The sequence below is a fragment of the Callionymus lyra genome, chromosome 9 (genome assembly GCF_982586985.1).
Source record: "Callionymus lyra chromosome 9, fCalLyr1.hap1.1, whole genome shotgun sequence".
In the NCBI taxonomy this organism is placed as follows: Eukaryota; Metazoa; Chordata; class Actinopteri; order Syngnathiformes; family Callionymidae; genus Callionymus; species Callionymus lyra.
In genome coordinates, this window is record NC_141826.1 from 14,642,807 (window position 1) to 14,660,043 (window position 17,237).

General features: G+C 37.6%; 1 long non-coding RNA gene and 2 pseudogenes across 3 annotated transcripts in view; 2 read left to right on the forward strand and 1 right to left on the reverse strand.

Annotated features, from left to right (window-relative positions):
* The first annotated feature begins 639 nt into the window (after positions 1-639).
* Positions 640-4,771, forward strand: LOC148071964 (HLA class I histocompatibility antigen, alpha chain F-like; annotated as a pseudogene). Its single transcript, XR_015712802.1, has 5 exons — positions 640-730; positions 2,951-3,187; positions 3,291-3,568; positions 3,713-4,012; positions 4,587-4,771. The product of XR_015712802.1 is annotated as an HLA class I histocompatibility antigen, alpha chain F-like (transcript).
* A 7,828-nt stretch (positions 4,772-12,599) lies between these two features.
* LOC148071965 (BOLA class I histocompatibility antigen, alpha chain BL3-7-like) overlaps positions 12,600-17,237 on the forward strand; it is a 35,543-nt pseudogene continuing 30,905 nt past the window's right edge. The window contains exon 1 of the transcript XR_015712804.1: positions 12,600-12,627. The product of XR_015712804.1 is annotated as a BOLA class I histocompatibility antigen, alpha chain BL3-7-like (transcript). The remainder of the gene's footprint in view (positions 12,628-17,237) is intronic.
* The window catches only part of LOC148071966 (uncharacterized), a 71,328-nt gene continuing 70,620 nt past the window's right edge, over positions 16,530-17,237 (reverse strand). Inside the window, exon 2 of the long non-coding RNA XR_015712805.1 lies at positions 16,530-16,675. This is a non-coding gene — a long non-coding RNA (uncharacterized LOC148071966). The remainder of the gene's footprint in view (positions 16,676-17,237) is intronic.

Genomic DNA, 17,237 nt, shown 5'->3' on the forward strand with positions numbered 1-17,237 from the left:
CCTTTTTATAAGGAATATAAAACTACTACAATATATATGTGTAAGCTGGTAGAGGCCTTCCCCCGAAAAACTAGCTGTATTTCCAGCAAAAGACTTTTCTTCCTCCTCTTGTTCTTGCTGTAGGACTTTATCGTCAGGATGTCCTTTTTTAATCACCTGTACTTCATTTATCCATGAGCATCATTGGTTCCATCATGAGCTTTACCTCTAAGTTATTATTTTTATCTCCCAAGAGCAGTTACAGGCATTCTATTTTGGTCTGACATATTTTCACCTCGCCACACCTCTGATGGTAAAACAGGTCTGAGTACTTTGTTCAATTATCACAATGAAGACTCTAATTGTCTTACAATTCTGAGAGTGTTGGGGAGAACTTTTCTATGTCTACAATAATTCTTAATTTAACTTTAACTAAAACTGTCAGTCAACTGAAAATTGATCAGATTCAGTAGGATGAGCTGTGATCATGTCTTTATAAAAATGGAAGATTGACGAAATGATTTATAGGAAATGGGTCTTGAATTAATTTGTTAATTTGATCCTCCATGACTAACTTGACTGAACTCCTCCTCTGTGCTTTAAAAGTCGGTGCTCCCATCATTAGACCACATTTAAATAACCTTCATGAGGAAGTACAATATGTCTTCAGCGGATCATTTTCCCTGCTATGGAAGGAAGATTATTTTTCTGTTGATAGTTTTCTTCTCTGCGGGTGCTTGTGTGGCAGCAGGTAAACAACTGACTTTTATTCTGATGATCTTACTTTTCCCAAAATCCTGCATCATCAAGAGGGACTCAGCTTTCAAATATTTCACTAATCAAGTATTTTACTGAAAATGTAATTGAGACTAAAAAACTTTTAACAGAAATACTGAGTTGTTTTTGACTTCCTGTTCCACGACATGACGAGTCAAGAGCTCGCCACGGTCAATCAAATAAACACACCTCCTGATAGCTGGAAACAACAACTTAAAGTGAAATAGTTTGAATGTGAAAGCAGGTAGATTAACTAGAAATCAGAGATGAGGTTAAAAGATGGAAACATTTCTAGACAAAGATACCGACACACGGACAACGAAGCATCTGCAACGAAAGACGACACGCTGCTCACCTGCTATACCTCCAAGAAACACACTTAACCAAGACCAAACATAATAAACTTTGAAAATTGGCCACTCTAATGCATACTATAATCTTTACTTGGTAAAGGTTGAATGGGAAAAACAGCGACGTGACAAAGAAGGAAGATAAGTGCTGGTCAAAGGGTGGAAGATGAGAAGGTTACACTGGTGAATATATGTGATGTATATATATATATATATATATATATAAAGAGAGAGCGAGAGAAAGATCGTTTTTACATTGACCTCTGAAATGGAGGAAATACTAATGTGGAGGGGACATAAACATTGTGATGAATGCTGAACTGGATAGTACAAACAAAAGAAGGAAACAGTAGTAGGAATGACTTTAAGAGAAAATGCTCAATTTGTGAAATACACAAAGTCAGAGAAACAAACTTACAGAATCATGGGCACTTGGCAAAACAGAGATCGAGCGCTGACGGGCCTTGAATTCTAACAAAATGGCGTCGGCCACATGGCCGTTGTGGAAAGTTCCAGAAACTATCTCTCTCAGAGATTCTTTGTACAACTCATCTCTTCACTTTACTTATGTAGATCTCAGAGACTTGCTAGCACCATTTAAAGATTTGTTGTGTTTCTCTCAGTGTGTTCTGTTTATATTTTGTTATTATCTGTTTAGCAAGTGACTATTTAAAATGTATTCTTAATTATAGATGATTGATGACAGTATAATTGTCATTTCCCTGAACTCGCCAGCAATAAAACTAATTGAAAATTGAACAAAAAGAAAAGTATGCTTACAAACAACCTCTAATACGATCATTAACTAAACACGCTGAATATCATCCGTTTAGTGCCACACAACAGATTACATTCGTAAGAAAACAACAGGGCCGCAACAGAAATAGTTCAATCGAATTTAAAAGGTTGTATTTTGTGAACAATTCTCTCAAATAAATAAATATATGTTGTTTGAGTAAAGACTGCAACGAGAATCATGAACACATGAAAGCAAATAAGTCAACCATCAAGGTGGTGAGTAGAAAGAGAGCCAGTTGAGGTGGTTTAATGGTTGTATAACCAGTGGCGGGCCGTCACGGCCAGCAAGGCCTTCTCTGCTGGCCTAAACATAATCAGAAAATAAATGTAATTGTAAATGATTTCAATTTTTTTACTTTTTATTGTTTATTGTTTATTTTTGTCGCTGAAGCGCACAGTGTGTGTGTGTGTGGATGTTGGTTGCGGGGACCCTTTTGTCTGGCCTGTTGTGTGTCGATCTTTGATATATTCGCGACTCTCAACGTGACGTAGCTGCTGATTAAATTCTAGCTGTTGTTGTTCCTCCGTGTTGTTGTTGTTGTTGTGTTACTAAGTTTCGATGCAGAGCGTGTGTGTCGTGGCCATGGAAATGACAGCAACTGTAGTAGGAGTGATATTTTGATATAATGCACTGATGTTGTGTTCATTTGATGATGATCTAAACGTCTTATTGACCTATAACAGTTCACGCTCCCTGTGGTGTATAAATAACCTTCAAGTAGTTATTGAGAGGTGGATTCATTCAAACGTGCGCCACTGAAGGCCTATGTGTGAAATGCACGACCCGCCACTGTTTATAACTCATGTGATGGCAGTGAGATCAGAAAGTCAAGTGGCTCCAACTTAAGAGTTTTACACACAAACATACACACACTCATGGAAGTGAAATCAAGGTAACGACATTAACTGATACAGTATCAACACTTCAAAGTGATGTTCTGGAAAATCAATGAATATTTTCAACATCTCTGTAACAATTTAAAGAACCTTCTTGTCAGTGAAGATGTTTAGATGGAAATATTAACTTAGTCTTGTTGTTTCTGCAGATTTTCACAATCTCTCCTATCATGAAGTCATGTCAGCTGACCAAAGGGTCGTGGATGGATATGTGGACCATGTTCACTTTGTCCACTATAACAACAAGGGACCAGAACCCAGAGAAGACTGGATGACACGAGTCTTAGAAGAACATCCAGAGAAACATTTGAACACATGGACTGATGATCTGCTGGTCCAGAATCTGATCTTAAGGAAGAAAACACGAGGATTAAACATAAGTCAAGGTAGGTACACACACACGCACGCACGCACGCACGCACACACACACACACACACACACACACACACACACGGAGGTGAAAGTTAATTGTAGTTTGTGTCTCTCAGGTGTTCACTTGATCCAGAGGAGATCTAAATGTCTGTGGAATGATGAAACTGAAGAGGTCAGAGGTTATCATTTGTTTGCTAAAATGGAGAAGACGTCATTAAGTTCTACATTGAGGGGAAACAGTGGTTTACTCGACATTCAGAAGATGAAGACATCGCACGTGATCTGAACTCAAGAGTTGATCTGAACCAACAAATCCACGACTATTTTACTCAGGAATGTCCAGAGCGGCTGAAGATGTATTTGGACTACGGGGAGAAGCGTCTGCTGAGAAAAGGTAGAGTGTTGTGTGTGTGAGTGACAGAACATGTGTGTGTGTGTGTGTGTGGGTGTGTGTGTAGAAGCTCTCAGAGGACTGTGGTGTCACTGACAGTCATGAACTCCATCAGCTGATCTAAACACTGATCTTTGTCTTCTCCAGATCCTCCACAAATGTTTCTCCTCCAGAGGAACTCGTCCTCTCCCATCGTCTGCCTCGCCACAGGGTTCTTTCCTAAACAAACTTACTTGTTTTGGAGGAAAGATGGAAAGAAAATCACTGGTGATGATGACGTGTGGATAAAAAAAACTCTCCCAAACCATGACGGGACTTTCCAGAAAAGGGCTGAACTTCTGCGTCCACCTGGTCAGTCTGAAGACTGGAGCAGGTACGAGTGTGTTTTCAAGAACTACGGTCAGGATGAAGTGATCCGCAGACTGGATGAAGGACTCTACAACAAACGTGAGTCTTTTTTTCTTCTTCTTCTTCACTTCTTTCCCTCTTTCCATGAGTGTCCAGATCCACGTTCCTCCAGAAGAGACGAGTCTCAGGTCTCTGTTGTCATGAACTCCTCCAGATTCTGAAATCTTCTGAAGTTGAGACGACATTTAACACTCTTGATAGAAAAGTAACAGATGGAGGTGAAATCAGAAACAAAGACGACGAGTCTTTCATTGTGATTCTAGAAGGTGTTGGTGTGTGTCTGGACACTAATTCTGCTTCCATTACACTCGGAATTGATCAAATTAAACTTAAATTATGATTAAAAAAAGTTTCATGATGTGAGTGTCTTGATGTTGTCATTATGTTCAGTTGGTCGATGTGTTTGCTGATTTCATTATTGAACTCAAGGTGAAACACTCTCACTGTCATGCACGCAAATGAATATAGTATTAGAACCTGTTCATTTTAACTTTTATGAAAACTTGGAAATATTTCTTGCATTTTGTTTTTATTGAAACTCAACTGATGAAGCTTCACTGAGCTGTTCTTACTGTGGTTCTGATGTTGTGTTTTTCTCATCCCTTCATCCTAGAGACGACCGGCTCTGAACCCATCATCATCATCATCCTCATCATCATCATCATCAGCATCATCATCATCATCTGTGTCTCAATATATCTTTTCAGAAAACGCACAAAGAGCCAGAATGCTGAGAAAAATTTCAAAGTTCTTAATGAAAAAACATTATATGTAGATCTGATGCCACCAGAATATTAAATGGATGAATTTATCAAATCGTATTTTGAAATTTTGATATTTGTTTTATATATATATCTAAATAAAGATATGAAACTTTTTTTTTTGTATAGATATTAAATCTCATTGAAGATAATCAAACCCACTCTGCTGTGATTTGTCAAACATCCCCACCTCCAAGGGAGAAGCAAAGCCCATTATTATGTCGTAATTTATTCTCTTAACCTCTTGTTCTGGGAGATTTCAGAAGAAGGAGAACTTTATAAAGTAATAACTTCAAAACATGGTCATCATGAGAGACTTACTGCATCTTGGAAGAGGAGCTTTTAACATTTGAGTAAATCGGTAGATTAGGGTTTTCACAAAATTTTCCCTCAAAAATATTTTTTTTACAAACGCTTGATTTACTGTATTTAAGCTATACAAGCTCTCGCGATGACTGTTCACCCTTTTGACCACTAGAGAGGGCCAGAGTTTCACAAAAGTGTCTATTAATTGACTGACGCCACCAAATCATGGGACTGTTATTTATCGTTTTTCTTTTTTTTTAAGCAAGATCTAAGGTCTAAATCAATATAACTTGAAATATATGTATTAAGGTTACATAAAAAAAATGATATAATGCTTGCATTTCAAAATAAAGGTAGACAGGAACTTTGTAAAGTTTGACGTGTGTCAAATAAATGACAAAAACTATGACCAACTAAAACTTGAACTAAAAGCGTAATCTGAAATATGTTAAATAAGAAATGCCATAATGCGGGCGGAATTAAATAAGCAAATAAAGATAATATACAAGTTGAAGTGTGAGGGAAAAACACCCAAGTGCTTTCAATACCATCAGGTCAGACATCCTGAGGGAAGACTGTACTGTGCAGTGTAGGGGTCCCCCAGGGAACAGTTTTCACTGTACACTGCAGACTTCCAACACCTGTCTCCCACCAGTCACCTGCAAAAGTTCTCGGACGACTCCGCCATCGTCGGCCTCATTAAGGACGGGGATGACGGGTCGTACCGCGGACTTGTCCAGGACTTTGTTGACTGGTGCCTGGAAAACCACCTCCAGATCAACTCCAGCAAAACTAAGGAGTTGATTGTGGATTTCCGGCAGTGTCCCTCCATCTCCCCCTCACCACTGAACATCCAGGGACAGGACATTGAGATGGTCACGTCTTACAGGTTCCTGGGTGTTCACCTCAACAACCGCCTGGACTGGGTGGATAACACTGCTGCTCTTTATAAAAAAGGGCGGAGTAGACCCTACCTGCTCCGGAGGTTGAGGTCCTTTGGCGTCCGGGGGCCACTCCTGAAGTCATTCTATTACTCAGTAGTGGCCTCTGCCATCTTCAACGGTGTGGTCTGCTGGGGGAGCAGCATGACAGCAAAAGGATAGGGCTAAATTGGACAGCCTTATTAAGAAGGCCGGTTACGTCCTAGGGCGCCCCCTGGATCCTGTGGAGGAAGTTTCTGGGAGGAGGATACAGAGCAAGCTGGCCTCCATGAGGAAGAACTTATCTCACCCTCTCCAGCACACACTGAGGGCATTGAGGAGCTCCATCAGTGATAGGATGCTTCATCCCCGGTGTGTGAGGGAGAGGTACCGCAGGTCCTTCCTCCCTGCTGCCATCAGACTCCAAAACAAGAACACACCAAGATAGTTATTTAACTGCACCTTTCTTGTTATTATTGTAAATATGATTGTGTATATAATATAGTGCAGATTTATTTTCTATTAGATTTAGATTTTTTCATTTCTTTTTAATATTTTATTTCTGAGTGTTGTTTTTTTTGGCATATTGCTGTTGTTAAACCGAATTTCCCCTCGCGGGACAATAAAAGGATTCTGATTCCAAAGCAAGATTTTCATTGTTTAAGTTATCTGTGTTTTATAAAGATAAAAAATCCGTTGTCTTCTGTCATTTTGTTTAACGAAAATCCATCTATTTTTCAGCAACTTTAAACTTTAAAAGTTTTTTTTTTACAATTCCGTTCCAGCCTCCTACTACACAACACATGAAAACACCGAAATGACATCACAAAATTAATCGAAAACATTTAGACATTTACCCCAAACGGAAATGTGCGGCATTATTCTACAATGGAAGAAACCTTCAAGTCAGGTCTGGGACATTATTGTTGAAATAACGAGAGACTGAAGCGACAAGTAGCGGAATATTTAGAACGAAAGAGAATGAAAAGCAAGTAAACTTCATCTAATGTCACACTCCGAGTGTCATAAATCATCAATATTTACGGTGAATTGTTTCATATGTTATTATTATGTTAGCTTCTCTTCAAAATACACAGGGTTGTATTCTGCTATGATTGAGGATGAAGAAGAAACATTTACTTAATATTTATTAAGACATTTGCGATTATAACACTGACATTTCAAAGAAAGCCAAGGAAGAAAACTTCCACACAACCACACTGGGTTTTATTGTTGTTAAATGTATATGCTTTCATTTAACAATACCTTTTCCCTGTTTTCAGGGTTGAACTGCATCTCTTTCAGAAGTTATTGAAAACCTGACTCTCCAGATTGACCGTCAACATGTCAGCAGATTAAAAGTTTGTCTCTCGGAAATCTGGGATGGAGCTGTTCTCAAAAGAAGAAGATTTTGACCTTATGAGGAAATAATTCCTCTCAATACTCATGAGAAGGCTGAACAAAAGACTCATATTTGATGGACCTGCAGAGTCACTTTTGATTCCAATTCAAGCTCCAACCCAACAAAATAAAAAGAAGGCAAAGAGGATGAAGTCAAAAACACTGCATGTTTGCAGTTGTCAGCAATTTAGTAGATGGTTGAGCAACTTTGGCTCATTTCTATTTTTATATGTATATAAAAAAGAGAATCAAGAGCATCTGAGTTTATTTTGTTTACATGATATTGTTTTGTAACGGATTATAGAAAGTCATTTACAAACAACTTGGACTAAATTGGTCAGTTCTTTTCTCATGATGGCAATGTTTAAGATTAACATCTAAATGTTTCATCAAATAGCAGAGGAGGTTTTAAAGAACAACCACGTATTTAAGTGCGATGTACTTCTAACTCTAAAGCACAATTCCATCACAGAGGACTTGTCAGACTTCTACCACCTATTTCCTTATTCCAGCTCAGCCTGACCTGGCTCCTTTGGCATAAATGTTAAGTAGACTTGAAAAATTCCCGTTCAACAAAATGATAAAAGTGTTGTTTCACTGGTCAGAATTATCGACTCATCATCAAGATCTTTGGTTGAGGCACTGTCAGAGTTCTCCAATTCACATGTGGTGCTTTATGTTCACTCGATCTCATGGCACCACTTCTCTTTCACACATTGCTTGGTAGTATTTAGTGAAATCTTTTCATTTCTTTCTCACCAAGTAGAACCTCTGAATTGCCAAAGGTGGAGGCTCGATTCCATCCTCACAGCACAAGCTCTGGTCCTCAAGTCTCTCTATGAGGACCACACCCATATCCTTCACAATTACAACTGCGTCACAATTCACTTTGTATTTTTCTGCTCACAATCTCCCATTTTCTTATCTCCCATAAGATCACAGCCTTCAAACAAAGCACTTAGTTTACCTCTGTTCTAACAGCTCTTCTCTCTACACCTACTTTCTTCACTTTTCTTACTTTCCAATGACACGCTTTAAACAAAGTGTTAAGTTTTCAACTCTTTTAACAGCCTTCCTTTTGTTCCTAACTCCTCCTAATTATTAACTTGACAAACACACAACATTAATACACTAACTTAACACAATATGCACATAAAAAAATGTTAAACCTACTCAAACCAAACTTATTGTTAAAAAAAAAACAAAGAAACAACTTCAGACCTCCACTGGTTTCTTGCCAAACCACACAAAATCAAACACCAATATGTAAACATACAAAGTTAGGTTTGTTCTTCTCTCTTCGCTTGATACACACACACAGTTATTAACTGTTCATGCTCTCCTCACACACACAGTATTCTTGGTCGTATTTTGTCTGTTTAAAGTCGTAGGGTCGCTTTTCTGCTTTTTCTAAGTTTGAAACTTTTAATTTTGTTTGTTTATTTGTTTCTATTTAAATTTTAATTTAACTCTAAGGGCAACGACTCAGGAAGTTTCATAAAATTGTATTTGGTACTTTCAAAATGAAGGCCCTTTATATATACCAATATTCATATGAATTTATGCTGTTTTCAAATGTGTGTAGATAAATACCCCTAGTTTGGCATGGCTGAAATTGATCTAGTCTGAAGAAGACTACCTGAAGAATAGACTCAGGAAGTTTCATTAAATTCTATAAAAATTAAAAAATAGCACACATGGATATTACCATGATCATTTTCAAAGAGCCTTTATTTTGAAAGTACACGATATAATCTCATGAAATGTCTTGAGTCCATTCTTCAGAAATTCAAATTCAAAAATCTCAGCCATGCCAAACTAGGGATATTTTAAACGTAAGCCTATAAAATAAAATCACAATAGGAGGGTTGGAAAGATCATGTTCAAAGTGCTTCATTAAAAATTTGTTTTACTACATTAATAAATAGTTTTTAAATGAGGGTTTCATTCATTGAAAAGTCTGCGTTTCTTTATGAAACATTAATAATAATTTGCATTCGTTCGAAAAACCTGGTGGAGACGCCAATACCGTAATAAGCATCGATTTGTGCACTACAGTTTTCTTCTATCCCGACAGTGCCAAGCCCTCTGTTGGTAAAACAGGTTTGGTTTGTTTTGAGTCCCTTTTGCTTGAGCATTACCATTTTGTCACTGCTCTGTGATGGACGTGTGTGGTATCTACCCAGCCCGTGTTAAATCCCTTTTAAGTTGTGTCACAGATTTCAGGACTCAGGGAGTAAATTGGAGCCATTAGTGACCCTGGAAACTCTTGTAAGAACCACTGACAGTCAGACTCGCAACTTTAGCTCTAAAATGAAGAATAAATGTTTCGCCTTTAATCCCTTTTATGATTTCAGCTTTGTTTTTGTTTGTTTCATTTTTTAAATAATTCTGTGTGAGCTGTGATCATGTCTTTATGAAAATGGCAGATTGATGAAATGATTGATAGGAAATGGATCTTGAATTCATTTGGTAATTTGATCCTCCATGACTAACTTGACTGAACTCCTCCTCCTCCTCCTCCTCTGTGCTTTAAAAGTCGGTGCTGAACTCATCAGACCCCTTTTCAATAACCTTCATGAGGAAGTACAGTATGTCTTCAGCGGATCATTTTCTGTTCCATGGAAGGAAGATTATTTTTCTGTTGAAAGTTTTCTTCTCTGCAGGTGCTTGTGTGGCAGCAGGTAAACAACTGACTTTCATTCTCATGATCTTACTCTTAATAGAATCTTGCATCATGAAGAGGGACTCGGCTTCCAAATATTTCACTAATCAAGTATTTTACTGATGAGGGGATTTTGTGTTCCGGTGAACCGACCCCTCCCCAGTCTCGTACGTGGTGGTGGAAAATGAAGGACAGACACATGGATGAGTAAAAATGCTCGTTTAGTGAATTATGCAGAAGTCAGAGACAAACTTACGGGAACATGGGCGCTAGCAAGCAGAGAGATCTATCGCAGACGTCTTCCAATACCAGAAGGCGAAGTTCTCACAAAATGGTGGATCTTTTATAGTAGAATATGCAGGTTAACGGCTCTAGTCAATTGAACATGTAGGATTGGTCAGTAACTCTAAACACTTGATTCTAAGATGGCCGATGGCGCACATGGTCGTCGTGGAAATTTACCAAAGATTGTTCTCTTCTAGAGAGAATCTGGTCCCAGCGACTTGCTGGCCTGTTGTGTCTTTCAGTGTGAGTTCTCAAACAGGTGTCCACAGACTTGCTGGGAGTCTGGGATTGTTTAATCTTTCTCAGTGTGTGAAAGGCTTTATTTGACCTGTGGATGTGAACCTGAGTAGTTGCAGTGAGTGTATGCAATGCAAGACAATGATTATTTAATATGAATTAAATATGAAAGATTATCAGTGAATCAAATTTTCGGTTTACTCCACCTATGAAAATAATATTCCTGAATTTTCTTTCCTTCCTATTGTAACAGTTAGATTTTTAAACCATCTCCGATTTTCTTATTTCCTTTTAAGATCACACCCTTCAAACAAAGCACTGAGTTTTCCACTGTTTTAACAGCTCTTCTCTCTACACCTTCTTATAACGTTTGATGTCTACACCTAAGAATAGACTCAGAAAGTTTCATTAAATTCTATTTTGTACTTAAATAAAGGCTCTTTAAATATACTAATTTTCATATGAATTCATGCTTTTTTCATATGTGTGAAAATACCCCTAGTTTGGCATGAGATTCTAATGTGTACTCTCAAAATATAGGCCCTTTGAAAATGTTCATATGAATCTCCATGTCTGCTATTTTTAAACGTTTGTATAGAAAATGCTCCTATGTATGTATCTCTATTGTGTACTTTCGAAAACATTTTAGCACAACAATAGTGGATGATCTTAAAAATCACCAGAACTAATTTAATTGCATTCTAATTTTCATTCATAGTTCATTATCAATTGTAGTAAACACGCCATTAAAAGTACACAATATAATCTCATGACATCTCTTAAGTCTATTCTTCAGGTAGTCTACTTCAGTCCAGATAAATTTCAGCCATGCCAAACTAGGGATATTTTAAATGTAAGCCTTTAAAGTAAAATCACTATAGGAGGGTTGGAAAGATCATTTTCAAAGTGCTTCATTACAAAATACTTTTACTAAATTAATTAAAAGTTTTTAAATAATTATAACATAATAAAAACAGGTTTTGTTTCTTTTGAGTTTCTTTTGCTTGAGCGGCACCATTTTTTCTCTGCTCTGTGATGGACGTGTGTGGTATCTACCCAGCCCGTGTTAAATCCCTTTTAAGTTGTGTCACAGATTTCAGGATTCTTGGAGTAAATTGGAGCCATTAGTGACCCTGGAAACTCTTGTAAGAACCACCAAGAGTCAGACCTGCAACTTTAGCTTTAAAATAAAGACTAAATGTTTTGTCTTTAATCCCTCTTATGATTTCAGCTTTGTTTTGTTTGTTTCATTTTCTAAATAATTCTTAATTTAACTTTCGTTGAAATTTCAAAGTCAAGACAATCAAGGAGTACAAGTATAACTTAGCAAAGAAGAAAATATACTCAAATTTTGTTTAGCATTAAATTGTCTGTTTTGCATTTTCTTCTTCTGTTTTCAAAGCCTTGTTTTCTTTCCTAAAACTGTCAGTCAACTGAAAATAGATCAGATTCAGTAGGATGAGCTGTGATCATGTCTTTATGAAAATGGCAGATAAAAAACATTAATACATTAAATGACTTTCACTTTACACAACAAAGAAATTCATATTCATAGGAAACTTTATCTTGAATTCGTTTGGTAATTTGATCCTCCATGGCTGACTTGACTGAACTCCTCATCTGTGCTTGAAAGAGTCGATGCTCACAACAGACCACATTTGAATAACCTTCACGAGGAAGTACAATATTTCAGCGGATCATTTTCCCTGCTATGGCAAGAAAATGACTTTTCTGTTGATTGTTGTCTTCTCTGGGGGTGCTCGTGTGACAGTGTGGTACTGAAAATGCAATTGAGTAACTAGAAAACTTTTTATCAGAAATACTGAGTTGTTTTTGACTTCCTGTGCCACGACATGACGAGTCAAGACCTCTCCACGGTCCATCAAATAAATACACCTAATGATAGCTGGAAACAACAACTTAAAGTGAAAATAAAATAAAATAAAAATAAAATAAAAAAATAAAAAATGGATAAACTTTATAGTAATTCTTCAATTAATTATTTTCCCTACCAATACAGGAAAATTATTTTTCTGTTATATATAGTTTTCTTCTCTGCGGGTGCTCGTGTGGCAGCAGGTAAACCACTGACTTTTATTCTCATGATTTTATTTTTAATAGAAATCTTGTATCATGAAGAGTGACTCAGATTTTATATATTTCACTAATCAAGCATTTTACTGAAAATGTCGATGTTGGCAGATTGGATCTTTGCGCGTTAATAACTCGGGAACACTAAGGTTTTGAATTACAAATCCAAATTACAAATGGTGGACGGGTGTGGTAACTAGTATTTATTTAAAACTCACACTTCACTTGAGTCCTTACATCAACCAGAAATCCTGATTTCATAAACAATGACAATGTAGAGGTTACACAACAAAGAACTCACATCATTAATAGGAAATGGATCTTGAATTCGTTTGGTAATTTGATCCTTCATGACTGACTTGACTAAAGTCCTCCTCTGTGCTTGAAAGAGTCGATGCTCACGTCAACAGACCACGTTTGAATAACCTTCATGAGGAAGTACAATATGTCAGCGGATTATTTTCCCTGCCATGTCAGGAAAATTACTTTTCTGTGGATTTTTGTCTTCTCTGGGGGTGCTGGTGTGACAGTGTGGTACTGAAAATAAAATTAAATAGCTAGAAAAAAATGTTGATGGTCAAAAACCAATAAGTTCTACTACAAATCCTACTACTTTTTTTCTTCTTCTCTTTCTTTTTTTTTCTTATTTGTCTTCTTCTTTATTTTCTTCTTTTTTTTGTTCTTTGTAACATTTTTAAGTTTAATTCAACTTTTTCACATCAGTCTTTCTCCTTCATGCCATCATTTCTACTATTTGTATATATTGATTTGAAAACTTCAACGTCAAATACTTTCTAGCATTTCAGTCGACAGATTCTTCTGGAAATGCAATTCTTCTACTTCAGAATGTTGTTTTGAGGGGAGACGGGTGGCTTTGGATTGAGTTTTGAGTTTTTTGAAAATGTCACACAGTATTAAAATAATTTTGTTGACTTTAAAGGGTCTAAATAATCAAGTGAAGAGATAAAACCTAATGGCCAAGAAATCATACACCTCCAAGAAACACGCTTAACCAAGACCAAACATAATAAACTTTGAAATTGGCTACTCTAATGCATACTTCAGCTCATTCAAAGCTGCTCGAAGAAGAGATGGCAATCTTTACTCGGTAAAGTTTGAATGATAAAAACAACTAAATGATGAAGAAGGAAGATTAGTGCTGGTCAAAGTGGCTTGTGAACACACCAATGGATGCCCCCTGGTGGTGGTTGATCTCCTACTTTGACTATCGTTTTTTATTTTAAAGTTAAAAATACTAATTATTTAGGAAACAAGGAGGTAGAGAACACAGCCAGAGTTACTTCTCACCTCATGTGCCAGAGTGACTCCAACTTAAGAGTTTTACACACAAACATACTCACACACTCATGGAAGTGAAATCAAGGTAAAGACATTAACTGATACAGTATCAAGACTCCACAGTGAGTATCCGGAAAATCATTTAATATTTTCAACATCTCTGTAACAATTTAAAGAACCTTCTGGTCAGTGAAGATGTTTAGATGGAAATATTAACTTAGTCTTGTTGTTTCTGCAGAATTTCACTCTCTCTCCTATCATGAAGTCATGTCAGCTGACCAAAGGGTCGTGGATGGATATGTGCACCATGTTCACTTTGTCCACTATAACAACAAGGGACCAGAACCCAGAGAAGAGTGGATGAGAAGAGTCTTAGAAGAACATCCAGAGAAAAATTTGAACACATGGGCTGATGATCTGCTGGTCCAGAATCTGATCTTAGAGAAGAAAACACGAGGATTAAACATAAGTCAAGGTAGGTACACACACACACACACACACACACACACACACACACACACACACACACACACACACGCACAGACGCGCACACGCACACACACGCACACACACGCGCGCACACACACACACGCACGCACACACACACATACGCACACACACACGCACAGACGCGCACACACACGCACACACACACACACGCACAGACGCGCACACGCACACACACGCACACACACACGCGCGCACACACACACACACACACACACACACCTGCACACAAACACAAGGAGGTGAAAGTTAATTTCAGCTTGTGTCTCTCAGGTGTTCACTTGATCCAGAGGATATCTAGATGTCTGTGGGATGATGAGACTGAAGAGGTCAGAGGTCATCATTTGTTTGCCTACAATGGAAAAGACTTCATTAAGTTCTACATTGAGGGGAAACAGTGGTTTACTCGACATTCAGAAGATGAAGACATCGCACGTTATCTGAACTCAAGAGTTGATCTGAACCAACAAATCCACGACTATTTTACTCAGCAATGTCCAGAGCAGCTGAAGATTTATTTGGACTACGGGGAGAAGCGTCTGCTGAGAAAAGGTAGAGGACGTGTTGGTGTGTGTGAGTGACAGAACATGTGTGTGTGTGTAGAAGCTCTCAGAGGACTGTGGTGTCACTGACAGTCATGAACTCCATCAGCTGATCTAAACACTGATCTTTGTCTTCTCCAGATCCTCCACAAATGTTTCTCCTCCAGAAGAACTCGTCCTCTCCCATCGTCTGCCTCGCCACAGAGTTCTTTCCTAAAGATACTTACTTGTTTTGGAGGAAAGATGGAAAGAAAATCACTGGTGATGATGACATGTGGATAAAAGAAATCCTCCCAAACCCTGACGGGACTTTCCAGAAAAGGGCTGAACTGCTGCGTCCACCTGGTCAGTCTGAAGACTGGAGCAGGTACGAGTGTGTGTTCAAGAACTACGGTCAGGATGAAGTGATCCGCAGACTGGATGAAGGACTCGACAAGAACCGTGAGTCTTTTTTTCTTCTTCTTAACTTCTTTCCCTGTTTTCATGAGTGTCCAGATCCATGTTCCTCCAGAAGAGACGAGTCTGAGGTCTCTGTTGTCATGAACTCCTCCAGATTCTGAAGCACTTTTGATAGAAAAGTAACAGATGGAGGTGAAATCAGAAAGAAAGATGACGAGTCTTTCATTGTGATTCTAGAAGGTGTTGGTGTGTGTCTGGACACTAATTCTGCTTCCATTACACTCCGAATTGATCAAAATTCAAAAGTTCAAAGAAACAATGTTTCATGGTGTGAGTGAACTCAAAGTCAAACACTTTCTCACTGTCATGCACACAGATGACCCTCAAAATAATGCTGACACTACAAATGATCTGACTACAGTATAAGAACCTTTTATGAAAACTTGGAATTATTTCTTGCATTTTGTTTTAATTGACACTCAACTGATGAAGCTTCACTGAGCTGTTCTTACTGTGGTTCTGATGTTGTGTTTTTCTCATCCCTTTATCTCAGAGACGACTGGCTCTAAACCCACCACCATCATCATCATCAGCATCAGCATCATCATCATCTGTGTCTCAATATATCTTTTCAGAAAACGCACAAAGAGTAACAGTAGATCTGATGCCACAGGAATATTAAATGGTTGAATTTATCAAATCAAATGTTGAAAATTTGAATGTCTTCACTGCATTTAAAGTTTTTGACATTTGAATTGTTAAATTCAACCATTAAAGGTCTAGTTCACCCAAAATTTCTTCTCTTTTACTTGCCTGTATTGAAGCCTTGATGAGAAGTATTGTTCCAGAAAATAATTCACCAAGCATTATGAAAGCATGAAGATGTTTTAAGCGTCTTTTTGGAGGAAGTTCATCCCTGGTCACTCAGTTGCATTTCATTCAAATGGATTTATATTTTTACATTTCAACCTCCCAACCTCAGTCAACATGAGGGTGAGTAGAAAATATGCATTTTGGTTGAACTAACCCTTTAAATATTCTGATGGCACTGATCCATAGGGTTATAAGTATAGCTCAAAATATTTTTCTTCATAAGACAACAACATGAGTTTTAATGTGTATACATTATAGTGAGTTCATAACTTAATTTAATAAGTTACCTGTTATTTGTTTTATTGTTTACATACTGTATAAGTGTACTGTTGAGATTTCATCAAAGTACTGTACTTTTAAACAGTTTTCTGTTGTTTTTTTTACGTTCTTAGTTTATTAAGTTATGTTATGGCCACCTTTTTGTGTACTATTGAATTTTCATACATTAAAGTTAAATTAATGTGTTGATTTAAGTAAGTAAGTAAGTAAGTAAGTAATATATATTTATATAGCGCTTTTCGAGACCAGGGTCACAAAGCGCTTTAACAATCAAAACAATACTCAAAACAGTACATACTTCAAAGATCAAGACAACACCGAGAACAACACAGGAGTTCGAGAAATTCAAGGAAAAGCCTGAACAAATAGAAACGTCTTAAGATGTTTCTTAAAGGAGTCAGTAGACTCCATCAAGCGCAAAGAGAGAGGAAGATTGTTCCAAAGCTTAGGAGCAACAGCCTGAAAAGATTTCTCTCCTCTGGTCCTGAGCCGTGTGCGTGGAACCATAAGTAGATTCTGATCCACAGACCTCAGAGCCCGAGCTGGGGTGTAAGGCTGGATCAGATCAGTGATGTAAGGAGGAGCCTGACCATGAATAGCTCTGAAAGTAAGAACCAGAATTTTAAAGTTGATCCTGAAAGAAACTGGAAGCCAGTGAAGAGTTTTAAGGACCGGAGAAATGTGAGTTCTTCTACTAGA